At 42.2% G+C, this 13,083-nt stretch overlaps 1 protein-coding gene and 2 non-coding genes across 5 annotated transcripts in view; 1 reads left to right on the forward strand and 2 right to left on the reverse strand.

Moving 5' to 3' along the window:
- Positions 1–937, reverse strand: part of MDM4 (MDM4 regulator of p53) — a 35,259-nt gene extending 34,322 nt beyond the window's left edge. For all 3 annotated transcript variants that reach the window (XR_010024874.1, XM_063114041.1, XM_063114040.1), the window contains exon 1: positions 850–937. The gene's annotated coding sequence lies outside the window, so the exon portion shown is untranslated. The remainder of the gene's footprint in view (positions 1–849) is intronic.
- Positions 938–5,432: 4,495 nt separating this feature from the next.
- TRNAK-UUU (transfer RNA lysine (anticodon UUU)) lies at positions 5,433–5,505 on the forward strand. Its single transcript has one exon. It is a non-coding gene; the product is annotated as a tRNA-Lys (tRNA).
- A 421-nt stretch (positions 5,506–5,926) lies between these two features.
- On the reverse strand, positions 5,927–5,999 carry TRNAK-UUU (transfer RNA lysine (anticodon UUU)). The gene has a single exon. It is a non-coding gene; the product is annotated as a tRNA-Lys (tRNA).
- Positions 6,000–13,083: the final 7,084 nt, after the last annotated feature.

The following is a 13,083-nucleotide window of genomic DNA, read 5'->3' on the forward strand; positions in this document are numbered from 1 at the left end:
TTTCCACCACTCAACACCCACCATAATGAATGTATTCAGTTTCTTGAGTTTGACTACCCTCCTTACCTCTCACCTCTCAAGTGTCTTTAGTGTCGAGTTTTTCAAACTGCAAGCTGTACCTCAATTGGTCTTAACATCCCTCCCAAATGAATAAAATAGAACAGAAGAGAAAATAAAATAGTGCATAACAAAGTTAAGTTTTGTACTGTGAAACGTTATATAATAATAACCGGATGAAGGAAAAGAACAGCAGCATTTTCTCCGGATGCCGCTTCAAAACATGGGTCTTCAAGCTGCAGGGTGTACAAGAATCATTAGGAGGTGGGCTGATGAAAATACATCTCCCCAAGCCCCATGCCCTGACACTCTCCTTTCGGTAGGTCTGGGTGTGGCGCCAAAATCAGCATTTTTCAAACACGCAGTCAAGGGTCTGAGTCAGACGGTCCGCAGCCCTAAAACTTACTACCTTAAAATCTTACGACACGTCAGTGTCACACTCTCCGCCTCCCTCCCCCCTCTTTCCTCCAAAGTGCCTCGGGACTCCTCAAATACTGCGTCCACTTAAACCCGGTCAATCCGACTACTTAGATTTTACGTTTGTCACCTATTGGCCAACACATCACGTCCCTCCCCCTCCATTTTTATCTTCCGCGGACCCTCACCTCCCAACCCTTCCCCCACCAGCCCTTCTTCCGCCCGGCGCGACCTTCCCCAGGCCGCCACACACGCCTCCATCTCCTCCCGCCCGCTACCCCCGCTCCGAGACCCGCAGACCGCCGCCTGCTTCCCACTCCCCGTTTCCCGCTCCCGGCCTCCCAGCACCCCGCAGACAAAAGCCGAGAGCCACACCTTACAGCTGCTCCATGAGTCGCTCCCCCGCCGAGCGCGGGGGGGGGGGGATGGCAGTCACAGATCCTATGGCCTCAGCACCATTTTGAAATGGCGAGTATTGAGCGCGCAACTTCCGGCCTCCCAAACCATCTCCCACGAGAGTTTTCGGTGAGGCCTCCGGAAATCATAGATGAGGGCAATCGGAGGACTAGAGGGCTAGAAAGGTTGCGCTCTCTACCATAGAGTAAATCCTAGTCCGGGGAGAGAGTCGCGAGAGCTGGAGCCCTGATAGTCGTGAGATATCCAAAGACAGCGTATGGGGTTCTCGCAGGGTCTTGTAACACCTACATACGTGTCCTAGGAGATCAGAAAAACAGGGAAAGAAGAAAGCTAAGAGCAGAGTCGGAGGCAACCTTCAGCTCTTCGGAAAAACTACGCTTCCTCTGCCGTCCCCTCTGTTCTCAGTGTTGACTTACTCGTCCTCATTCCCCCGGGGTGGTTGGAGTGTTGTCGCTAATTGGAGATAAGATTGGTATATATAGGGAAAAAAGAAGACAAAAAAAAGATAAAACAAGCCCAAAAGGCTGGTAAATACACGAATAACTACAAGATATGTGGTACATGCTGAAAGAGAGGTGCAAAGAACAGTGAGATGGAGCTTACTTGGATCACACAACCATGTCATCTAACCTTTCCCAATATACAGGTAACTTCAGCAAACCTTTCAGGCGGGCTGTCTTCAACTTCTGCGGGTGCCAAATAGCATTACCTCCCCCAGATACCTCATTTCATTTGTTTCAGGATGATTCTGAATGTTAGAGGGTTTGCTGAGCTGAAATACGTTGCCTTCCAATTTCTTTCGGTTTTAGCTCTACACTTCGGAGAACATAGCAAGGCTTCATTATTTCCAAAATGAACACTATTCAGTTATTTGAAAACAGCTTCTAATTCACATGTCCAACCTTCTCCCTCGTTCTGCAGGCTAAAAATCCCCTCGAGCCTTCAACTATTTATTTGGCATGGCTTCAAGCCCCCTTGCCATTCTTGTCACCATCTTCTAGACAAGCACATGTTTGTTCAGTTTAAAATGTGGCTCCCAGAGATAGATACAGTCTCAAAGAAAATAGGGCAATGACCTTCCTTAATTTACATTTGCACTTTGGGCTACTTCTAGCATAACCTCCTGCATAGCTGGGAGATCCAGAGTTCTGTAAAGGAGCTGGAGAATTAATTCCTTTTTCACAGTTGCTCATAGAGAGCTTAAAGTCAGAGAGCTTGAAGTCAGCAACCACCCCCCAAATAAATGGTGATGGTGGGAGGTGGGGACATTTTTAGGTGAACCACTGTCAACTATTTTCCCCTCTCCTTTTGTGCAATTAATGTTTTAAAACATGTTTAAAATAAATGTTTTAAAAAATTTCCAAACAGGAATTTTTGTGTCTTTTAAATCTGGTTAGTTTAGGTATTTGGTTAGTTTAGGTCCCTTCCTACTGTTTGTTTAAGGTCAACAAGTATTTATTGAACACCTGCTGTGCGCCAAGCACCAACCCAGAGGATTCTTAAACACGTTAAGACCTGGCATCTGTCTTGTGGAGGAGTCAGACTGTCCAGGTAAAGAGAATGTGATAAGTGCAATGATTGATAAGCTGAGTTAGTATTGCCTGCAGGGTCAAGAGAGATTAACCCTTTCACTTTAGCATTTTGCAAAATATTGATCAACATCTTCGTTTTTATTTAAAGCCTTGATAAATATGTTGAATAGAACATGGTTAAGAAGAGAGCTTTTCAAATCATTGTTGACACTGATTCGTAATTAATTGTTCATCTTCCAGTGTTGTTCTTAAACCACAATGATCCCACCTAATAGAGGTTAACATCTGGCATCATTTCTCCATCCTTTCCCAGGATTTCATAAGACTTCATCAAATGACTTGCTGTAATAATAATTTAAAAAAAAAAAAAAACATAACTATAGTATGTCTCTTTTTTACCAAATAACTTTACCAAAAAAGAAAATGAAATTGTCATCAGAACTCATAACTGACTCTTAATCATCACCATTTCTTTAAAAACTATGCACACACACTGTGGATTTAATAAACAGACAGGAAATAAGGGTTCTAGTTTAGCTAGAAACCAGAAAGTTACACAGTTCTTCAGGTCTTCAGTTTTCCAATCTGTAAAATAAAATGGCTGAATTAGATGATTTTTTTTTATGGCCCTTCTACTTTTGAAAGAATTCGAAGTCAGTATTATTGATGAGAAAAATATAATGAACTACTTCATACATACAAAAAGGTATGAAGAAGAATATAATCTCCTTTTTCCCACCACTCTTCCTAAGGAACAATACTTTACCAATATAAATAAGTTCCTCGTAGTCCCTTGTGTGGCATCTCCCTCCTTCAACCCAGAGGAAACCACTATTCTGAGTTTGGTATTTACTGTGTAGAATATTGATGTAGTATTGAATATAGTATTGAATCACACTGTTCAATATAGTAACCACCAGCCACACATGGCTTGAAATGTGGCCAGTCCAAATTGAAATGTGTTGTAAATGTAAAATATATCAGATTTCAAAGACTTAGTAGGAAAAAAAGAATGTAAAAGTGAAATATCTCATTAATAATGTTTTATATTGATTGCATGTTAAAATGATAACATTTTGGATATACTGGGTTGAATAAAATATATTATTAAAGTTAATGTCACCTGTTTTTTACTTTTTAAAATGTGACTTCTAAAAAATTTAGAATTTCATATGTGGCTTGCATTATATTTCCATTGAATAGCTCTGATATAGAATGCTAGCGAAGTAGGCTGGGGTCAAATTGTACAGGATTTTGAATATATATTCAAAAGTTACTGTAACAGCTGCTATAACAAGTTCCATATGTTGTTCAATAAGTAGTGAGGAAGAATCAAAGGGTTTTGAGCAAAGAAAAGGCAGTCTAATATTCCTGATTTGATGACTCAGCATCCCATCTGAACATAGCCAGTTTTAGAAACCATTCTACCACTAGATCTGGATAGTATTTGGATGTGATTCTTACAGAGAATATTTAATATGGTAGGCCTTGTTATTGTTTTTAATGTAAAACAAATGGAACAAATCTAATGTTGAGTGGGAAAACGTTAATGTAACAAATGTTTAATATTCTCCATTGATTAAAGGATAAAGTTATTCCTTTGCCTGGAATTAACCTAATGTTGTCAGCTTTCTCAATTTTCTACATCTCCCTCTACTTCAATCAAACATATAAAGCCTTTGTTGAAGGGTGGATAGTGTCAGAAAATAATAGCAGAATTCCACAGTGTGTAATGTTTTCATTAGATATTTGCTATTAAGTCTATAAGTGACTTCATGAATATTTATTACACGTCAGATACTGTTGTAAATAGTTTACATATACTATCTTAGTTAACTCTCACAATCATCCTATTGTTCTGAGACACAAAGATGTAGCTTGCTCAAGATTACAATAATGGTAGTCAGGACTTAGAACTCGGGCTTTTGTGGAAGGATTTATCCTTTCTTTTTCAATGTACGTATGTGCACTCTTTTCTTGACAAAACAAAACAAAAAACAAACCTCTGATTTGAAATATTTCCTAACTTAATATTTTGCAATTTTCCCCAAGTCATATTCTTCTGTAACACGATTATTAATGGCTGCACAATATTCCATATTAAGGCTATACTACAATTTATATAGCCATTTATGTCATTTCCAATTAAAATGCCATGACGATCTCTTCCGTAGTCATTTTGTGCACCGCTGATTGTTTCTTTAGGACAAATTCCTAAAAGGGGAATTACTGAGCAATCACTTCGAAAGCAGTGAAGGATGGAATTAAGGGAAGGCAACAGCAGCTAACAAAAACCCTTTAGTGTCCCGCTCTTGAAGCTCTACTGTGGGTAATTCTCAACGCCAGCTCCACTGCAGAAGCCATCGCTCAAATTACTGATGGCTGTGGAAGGAAAGAGCCTCCAGTGTCAGAATAAATACAATCTCTCTCCGCTACCTTGTTCGGCTTCCTGGGGCTTCTGCCTCCAAGGTCACTGCAGGTAATCCCCTCCAGGGTTTGCACAGCTTAAAATTACTTGGACGCCTTTAGGGGCCCTGCAGGACAATCTCACTGTCCCTCCCTTCTGTTGCTTTGTACTCCACAGTTCAACCCAACAGCTTCAGAACAGCATATTTGTATACTCTTACACAGACATTTCTCTCTGGTGTCAGGTGGGTTTTAGCGCTGAAATCCACCCTATTGTCAACGGTAATATAGACCTGATGTCACTACAGCGCTTCAAAAGCGACGCCTCACCGTTTTCTTAGTCCTAAACCTATGCTATTACAGATCAAAGCAGCCTCCTGAACAATGGTTATTAGGCACATAACTATCTCGCAATTCTGGATTAGCTGGCAATACTGGTGAAAGGCGGTGCTCGAATTTGAGCATTCTGTTTTTCTTTGGCGCATAAATCCCGAGCTTTCCTGGGTTTAAAGCCGTTTCATAAAATGCTGGGGCGTGCAATCAATTACGCAAGGTTTCTCATTCTTATGTAAGTTATTGAAGCGCGAGCCAACTGCAGTAAGAGCCCGGATAGCTCAGTCGGTAGAGCATCAGACTTTTAATCTGAGGGTCCAGGGTTCAAGTCCCTGTTCGGGCGCTTCAATTTTTTTTAACTTTTTTTTCAATTGACGAATAGAAATATGTATCTATGGTGTACAGTGTAATGTTGTGAAATACGTACACATGTGGAATGCGTAAAATCAAACTAATTAACGTGTGAATTACCTCATGGACTTTTTTTGTGGCGAGGACGCAGCGCGCTTCGCTTCAACTTTTTTTTCACCCTTTCTCCCATTCTTAGTCATCTGAAAAAAAATTCTTCTCGCTAGGCAACCACCTGCAAAACCTCAATACTTGCTAGGAGGTTTAATGATTTTTGCATAATTCTTTTTTTTCCCCTCCCAGAGAACATGTTTACCTAGCGTATTCTGAAATCAATGAAAAATGAATTGAATCCAGTCAGCATTAGGGTACTACACAAACCAGTGTTTGGTAATCTAAGGAGCAAAAGCCGTAAGCGCCCGAACAGGGACTTGAACCCTGGACCCTCAGATTAAAAGTCTGATGCTCTACCGACTGAGCTATCCGGGCTCTCTGCAACACGTCGCCCTCTTTTGTTTACTTGATATAATAGGTTGCTTCATTTCAGCAAGTCAACAGCAGGTTTTCACTAGATTCAAAGGTTTTGGGCTTTATTTTTAGTAAGATAAAGCAAACATTTTCTTTCTCTTTTTTTGGCCAATCTACTTAAGACATGTGTTCTTTAACTTCTTTCCTATTCCATGTTTGATAAGTTGCCAGTATCTACTAAATTCTCTAAAACAAAAGGAATGGTAGTAAATTACAGAAAAACGGGCAAACATGATGAAAATTCAAAATTCAGACAGGGTTGCAACCTCTTTTTAGTACACTTGTGTCTTCCATCTATCACTTCCCTGATAGGAACTCCTAATTTTAGTGACTCCACTGAACCAGAGTATAGCACATTTTCCATTAATGGAAAAATACATTTCCATTCACCAGATGATGTAGCTGTTAGACCAGCATTCCTCAGCACAAAAGGAAAAGACGTCTGATTCAGGAGTAGAGGAGCTAATATTATAGGAAAATAGAAGCTACTGGAAAGGTGGGTCTGAATTTAGGTTGTGGGAAAGGGAATTTAGATTTTGATTGAATTTTTGCCTTTTCTCCCCTTTCAGGCAGGTTGCAGTTTTGAAGACAATCTCACAAGAGGAATCCTTCCAAAGCAGTGTTAGTATGTCCCAGTGGAGGCAACATGGGGTATGAAGAATAAAAAATCTCCAGATCAGCCTAGTTTTTCCTAAAATCAGTTTCAACCCTGACGCATAGGGTGTGGAACACAGGATTATGAAATTTCCGAGACCGATAAGGGAATTCATTTTTGTTTCTGAGAACTTGAAGTTTCCGAACACAATGAACAACAAAATCGCTCGGCCTTACTCAGAGGAATTTTTCTTTCCTACAATTGTTTGATTCTATTAGAACAAAGACCAACAAATTGTGTGATGCTGAACAGGCCTGGGTTTCCCCATCTATAAAATGAAGGACATTGATTAGACGACCTCTAAGATACCTTCTAAGTCTATAAAGTTTTACCATTCTGTTACTTTTCCCATTGTGAATAAGATTAGAAGGAACAGATTCAAAATACACCAAGAAGGAGTGATTTAATTTAACAAACATTGATTATTATGGCTTAGACTCTGTGCTGGCTCTACAGTCGGAGATGAATAGGACATGGATCCTAACAGCCTAGGAAAGGCAGACACAGAAACAATTTTAACATAAAGTAATAAATGCAGTGACAAAAATTTAAGGGCAGGTGTGGCAGGAGATTGGAACAGACAGAAAGGTAGGGCCTGTGAAATGAGGGCAGTGTCACTTGAGCTTTCTTCAAGGAAACCACGTGATCAGAGTTGAGTTTAAACAAGCATTTGTCAGAGGTGTATTTAAAAAAATGTAATTTATCAGAGACATTTATTTATTTAGACATATTTCTTGAGCACTGTGTTATGGAGTTTCCTCAACTCTCCTAGAGTTCCAGGCTGGGTCTGAAATAAAACCGACACATTCACAGGAGAAAGCACTAAAAATTTATTTAATCAAAGTTTTACGTGACACTGGAGCCTTCAGAAATGCAGACCCAAAGGAAACTGTCTATTTTTATGCTAGGATTCAATGAAGAGTGGACAGCCTTGCAAAAATGTGACAAAGGCTGTGATCTAGTGCTAATAGACTGATTGGGGAAAGCCAGCAAGGTCTGTCTGTTCATTCTTCTTGACCGTTCAGTGTGGCATTTCTTCCTTCTGGGTATCGGGCAGAACCTCTCTGGAATGAGGGGTACTGTGATCTACTTTCGAAGTAGGTCAGAGAATTTCTTTATGGCCAGCCCCTACACAGAAAGGCAGAGGAAGGTTAGAATAATATTTCTGGGTTTTATGGGTGGCTTTGGGGAAGAAGAATTCTAGTTTCTAAGGCTTGCCTCGTGGGAGAAAGGAGCAGAGCAAAGAAAAGTAAGAGGAGGTCAGAAAGATCTTACTTCTAAGCCCCTTTCCTTCAAAGTGTTCAACATGCCAAGGCATCATACTTTGGGGTATTGTGTACTGAGCCCCAACAGTTAAAGGAAAAACTTCTAGTTCCGTTTCAATGAATGATGTGGAAGTGAATTATGCAGTCGGCCCTCCATATCTATGGGTTCAACCAACTGCAGATCAAAAATATTCTAAAGAAAAATTGCATCTGTACTGAACACGTAAAGACTTTGTCATTATTCCCTAAACAATACAGTATAAAAACTATTTACATATCACTTGCATTGTATTAGGTGCTATAAGTAATCTATGGATGATTTAAAAGTATACAGGAGAATGTGCATAAATATATGCAAATACTGCGCCATTTTATATCAGGGACTTGAGCATCTGCAGATTTTGGTGTACTAGGGGAGTCCTGGAACCAATCCCCCATGGATACCGAGGGAAAACTGTACCTTCAATTTTTTAAGAAAGAGAAATGGTATCTGCCCAGGACGCCTTAAAGGGGCAAGAATAAAGGAGCCTTCAAATTTTTTCCTGCCCAAGGGCTATTATATCATATTCCCTTTCCTTTAGGATAAAAAAACCCAGCTATTTAAAGTTAAATAGACGGAATGGGATTAGCCAATCAAATTGCTTATTGAGTACCTATTTCCATATCAGTCAGCTATGCACAGTGGGGAGGAAAACAGTAAATGTAGAAAGAATGTGGGGAGTGCAAGTTGTATTTACAGGATGGTGAATAATCTGGCTGGAATAGAGAGGAAAGTAGAAGAGAGGTAGGGCCAGATTAGAGACAGCTGACCAAGCTTACATCAGGCTAAGGAGATTAATTTTATCTTACAGGCGATGGTGAACTATTGAAAGTTTGGCTTGTCAACATTGCAAAGACCACCTGACGTAGCATGAAATGAATCTGCTTCACCTATGCTGCATTAAAACCACCACCACAAGTGTTCTGTCTCGTACCTTATTTAGCATAAAGTCTACCTGGAGTAGTTTCTTAAAGCTTCTCACTTTTCATAGACTACTGGATTTATTTTCCCACTAGAGGGCAGACTAAACTCACATATTCTATGTTCGAAGTGTCTTTCTTAATCGATCCCACTAATTTAACTTTTTGTGTGTACACTAGCGGGGGAGAACACAAGATCTACACTCAGAAATTTCAATTATACAGTACTATCACCTATAGTCACCATGCTATACACTAGATCCCCCAGATTTATTCATGTTACAATTGAAAGTTTGTACCTTTCTATCAACATATCCCTATTTTTCCCACCTCCCAGCCCCTGGCAACATGTTCTGCTCACTGCTTCTATAAGTTCGACCTTTTTGGATTCCACATACATGTGAAGTGTATTGCTAGGGCTCACAGACCCTACAAACCTGTTGTACAGACTGGGTCACAAACCCCTCACATACAGGTCCCACAAGTTTGGTAATAAGAAAAAATCCTGGGAGCCATCGGTAAAAAAAAATGAATAGGCTTTATTCAGATACAAGCTCAAGTAGCTAGCAGCAGCTGCCCTAGTGGCCTCCAGGGGCGTCCCAAGGGCACTAGCAGCAACAGCCTCCAGCAGCAGTATTGGCCTCCCCAAGCTCCCCACACAGGGGGCATCCTGGGGTGCCACTCATCCTTTATACTTAAGTCCATAACCCAGGACACCTGGGTGCACATGCTCAATTACATTAGACAACCAAGGAACACCTGGGCATACGTGCATATTTACATCAAATGCTCAGCAAGATTCTGAACATCTGAAGGGCTCTGACCATTTTCCTATACTTTCCCTATAATTCACCCCTTCAGGGTCCCTCGCTGTACAATCTACATGTTCAGAGTCTTCCACAATATTCCTTTAGTGAAGATAACTGACCCTTGCATTCACATATTATACATTCCAACCCAATAGTCCCCAAACTCTTTAGCTTGTTGCAGCATCAACTCAAAAGTCCAGTCTCATCTGAGAGTAAAGACAAAACTCCTTTCAGCTGTGTACCTGTAAAAAAAAAAAAAAAAAAAAAACCAAAAACAAGTTTATCTACTTCCAAGACACAGTGGTGGGACAGACATTGGGTACACATTCCCATTCCAAAAGGGAGGAATAGACCAGGAAAGAGAAGAAACAGGCCCCAAACAAAGCAAACATTAAGCACACTGGGGCATCTAGGCCCCAAAGCATTGGGCAGCCTTGCACCTATAGCTCTGCCAGGTGCAGTCCCTTGAGCTGCCCTGGTGCCTGTCGCTTTTCCAGGCCGGCACTACACATTGCCAGCAGCCCCACAGTTCTGGGCTCCCGATGGCAGCCCTGCAGTCCTGGCTCCACTAGACATTTCCCCAGTGGGGGTTCTCTGGTGGGGCTCCAATCCCACTTTTCTGCTCCATATTGCTTCAATAGACGACCTCCTCAGCAGCTCCACCCCTGCAGTAGGTCTCTGCCTGAGTCCCCCAGTTTTTCTCCTACATCTTCCAAAATCTGGGTGGAGGCCCCCACAACTCCACTGTTCTCATGTTCTGCCTACCTACAAACTTAACATGATGTGAACGCCAAGGTTTCTGGCTTGTACTCTCTGGGGCTGCTGCACGAACCATACTTGGAGCCACTCGAGGCAGGGCTGGGATGCAGAAAGCAGTTTCCCAAGGGCAGTGGCACCCCAGGCCCTCTGGAGAAACTCAGTTCTCTTAGGCCTCCAGGCCTATGATGGGAGGGGCACCCTTCCAAACTTCTGAAACGCCCTCAGGGCCTTTCTCCCATTGTCTTGGCTATTAGCACCTAGCTGTTCCCTCTGCGGCTCCTGAATTACTCGAATCAGCTTGGCTTACACAGGCTATTTACTCACAGTCTTGGGCAGTTCTCCAGAGTTTGCCCACATAGTTTGAACAGTTGCATTCGCCCAGTCCATTGAGGAGTGGCTGTTCCGTAACCAATGCTACAGAGACAGGTGCATAGTAACAGAGGCTAACTTTTCCACCTTTTCATCAAGTGAAAACATACTTGAAATTCCGCAGGGCCACCCGTCCTCAGGTCCGTCTGCCCATCTGCATGCGGCACTCTTTTCTCGTTTTATATGGCACCCGGCGAGCTATCTGCTTCCTTGAGTTTATATGTCACCCAGAGAGTCATTGGGTTTAAGCGGCACCTTCTGAGCCTTCTCAGGTTTAAATGGCACCCAGTGAGCCATCTGCCTTCGGACAAACATGACATGCATTTACTCCATTGTCTCCAGAGCACGTTACACCATCTACCCGAGGTCCCATAGCTGCAGCAGCCAGGGGCTCTGTTTCTGCCACTTTGTTTCTCCAAGCCAGCCAATTCAACCTGGGTATATAGGACATAGGTAGTGAATTGAGTCATCTGTGCGTTGCTTACCATTCTGCCCAGTCCCACAGGCTACTCATGCTTCACTTTCTGATGAGCAACATGTTGTTCCAGGAAATGCACCATCTTCAACTCACCATTGGGTGCGTCATCATCCCCAGTGTCAGAAGTAGAGAAGACATGTTGCTGGACTTCAGCCTCCAGGGCATGTACTCGCATTTCCAACCTGTCTCCTTTCTACTACAAGTCTCAAAACTCAATGCTTCATCGGGTTTCTGGTCCATGTTGACTTACAGTACAGCAAACAACAGCCAGACCCCATTCAACAGGAAAGTGGCCACTGGGCACCACACACCCAAAGATAACCACATTTCCCCCCCATCCCGAGGAGCTAATGGCTCTTCTACCTGCTTGGCATCCTGCCAACTATGCCAGTTGCAAAGTTAGGCAATTGGGAAAGATCCCAGGAGCTATCGGAAGACAACACAAGCTCAGTCCTAAGCAGCAGCAGTGGCAGCCTCTCAAGGCATCCCCAGGGGCAGTGGGCAGCAACAGCCTCCAGTAGCAGTAGAGGCCTCCCCGTGACCCCCCCCTGGGGCATCCTGGGGGGGGGGGGCGATGGATCAGGGCCACTCATCCTTTATACTTAAATCCATAACCCAGGACAGCTGGGTGCACATGTGCAATTACATTAGACAATAACCAAGGAACACCTGGGCGCACGTGCATATTTACATCAAATGCTCAGCAAGATTCTGAACATCTGAGGGGCCCTGACCATTTTCTTATATTTTTCCTACATGAAATCATACAGTATTTGTCTTACTGCACCTGGCTTATTTCACTTAGCATAATCTCCTCTAGGTTCATCCATGTTGTCTCAAGTATATATGTACACCCACATTCTTTATCCATTCATCTGTCGATGGACATTTGGGTTGTTTCCATATCTTGACTACTGTGAATAATGCTGCAATGAACATGGAGGTGCAAATATCTCTTCAACATACTGACTTTGTTTCCTCTGGATATACACCCAGAAGTGGAATTGCGAGCTTGTACAGTAGTTCCCTTTTTAATTTGAGGAAACTCCACACTGTTTTCTATAATGGCTATTCCAATTTACATTCTCATCAATAATATACAAGGGTCCCTTTCTGCACACCCTCGCCAACACTTACCTCTTGTCTTTTTGATAATAGCCATTCTACCAGCTGTGAGGTGATACCTCACTGTGATTTGGATTTGTATTTCCCTGATAGTCAGTGATGTTGAGCACTTTTTCATATACCTGTTGGCCATTTGTATGTCTTCTTTGGGAAAATATCCAGGTCCTTGACCCATTTTAAGATCAGATTACTATTATCAGCTATTGAGTTGTATGAGTTCTTTACATATTTTGGATATTAACCCCTTTTTGGATGTATGGTGTGCAAATATTTTCTCCCATTCTGTAGAGTGCCTTTTTCATTTTGTTGATCCCTACTAATTTTTTTTTTAAAGGCCATTCAAGTGAAGCAATGGGAGTGGAGAAGGAACAAAGAAATCAGTAACTGGTTGCGATCAATTAGTTATAAACACCACTGTACTCGGACCAGTCAATCCCACTAAATTTTAAAGGAATGTTTTCTACCCTCCTACTCACATTTATCTGTCTTTGAAAAAATTCACCATGGGCCGGCCCGTGGCTCACTCGGTGAGTGTGGTTCTGATAACACCAAGGCCACAGGTTCGGATCCCATATACGGATGGCCGGTTAGCTCACTGGGTGAGCGTGGTGCTGACAACACCAAG

This window comes from Cynocephalus volans, chromosome 11 (assembly GCF_027409185.1).
Source record: "Cynocephalus volans isolate mCynVol1 chromosome 11, mCynVol1.pri, whole genome shotgun sequence".
NCBI lineage: Eukaryota > Metazoa > Chordata > Mammalia > Dermoptera > Cynocephalidae > Cynocephalus > Cynocephalus volans.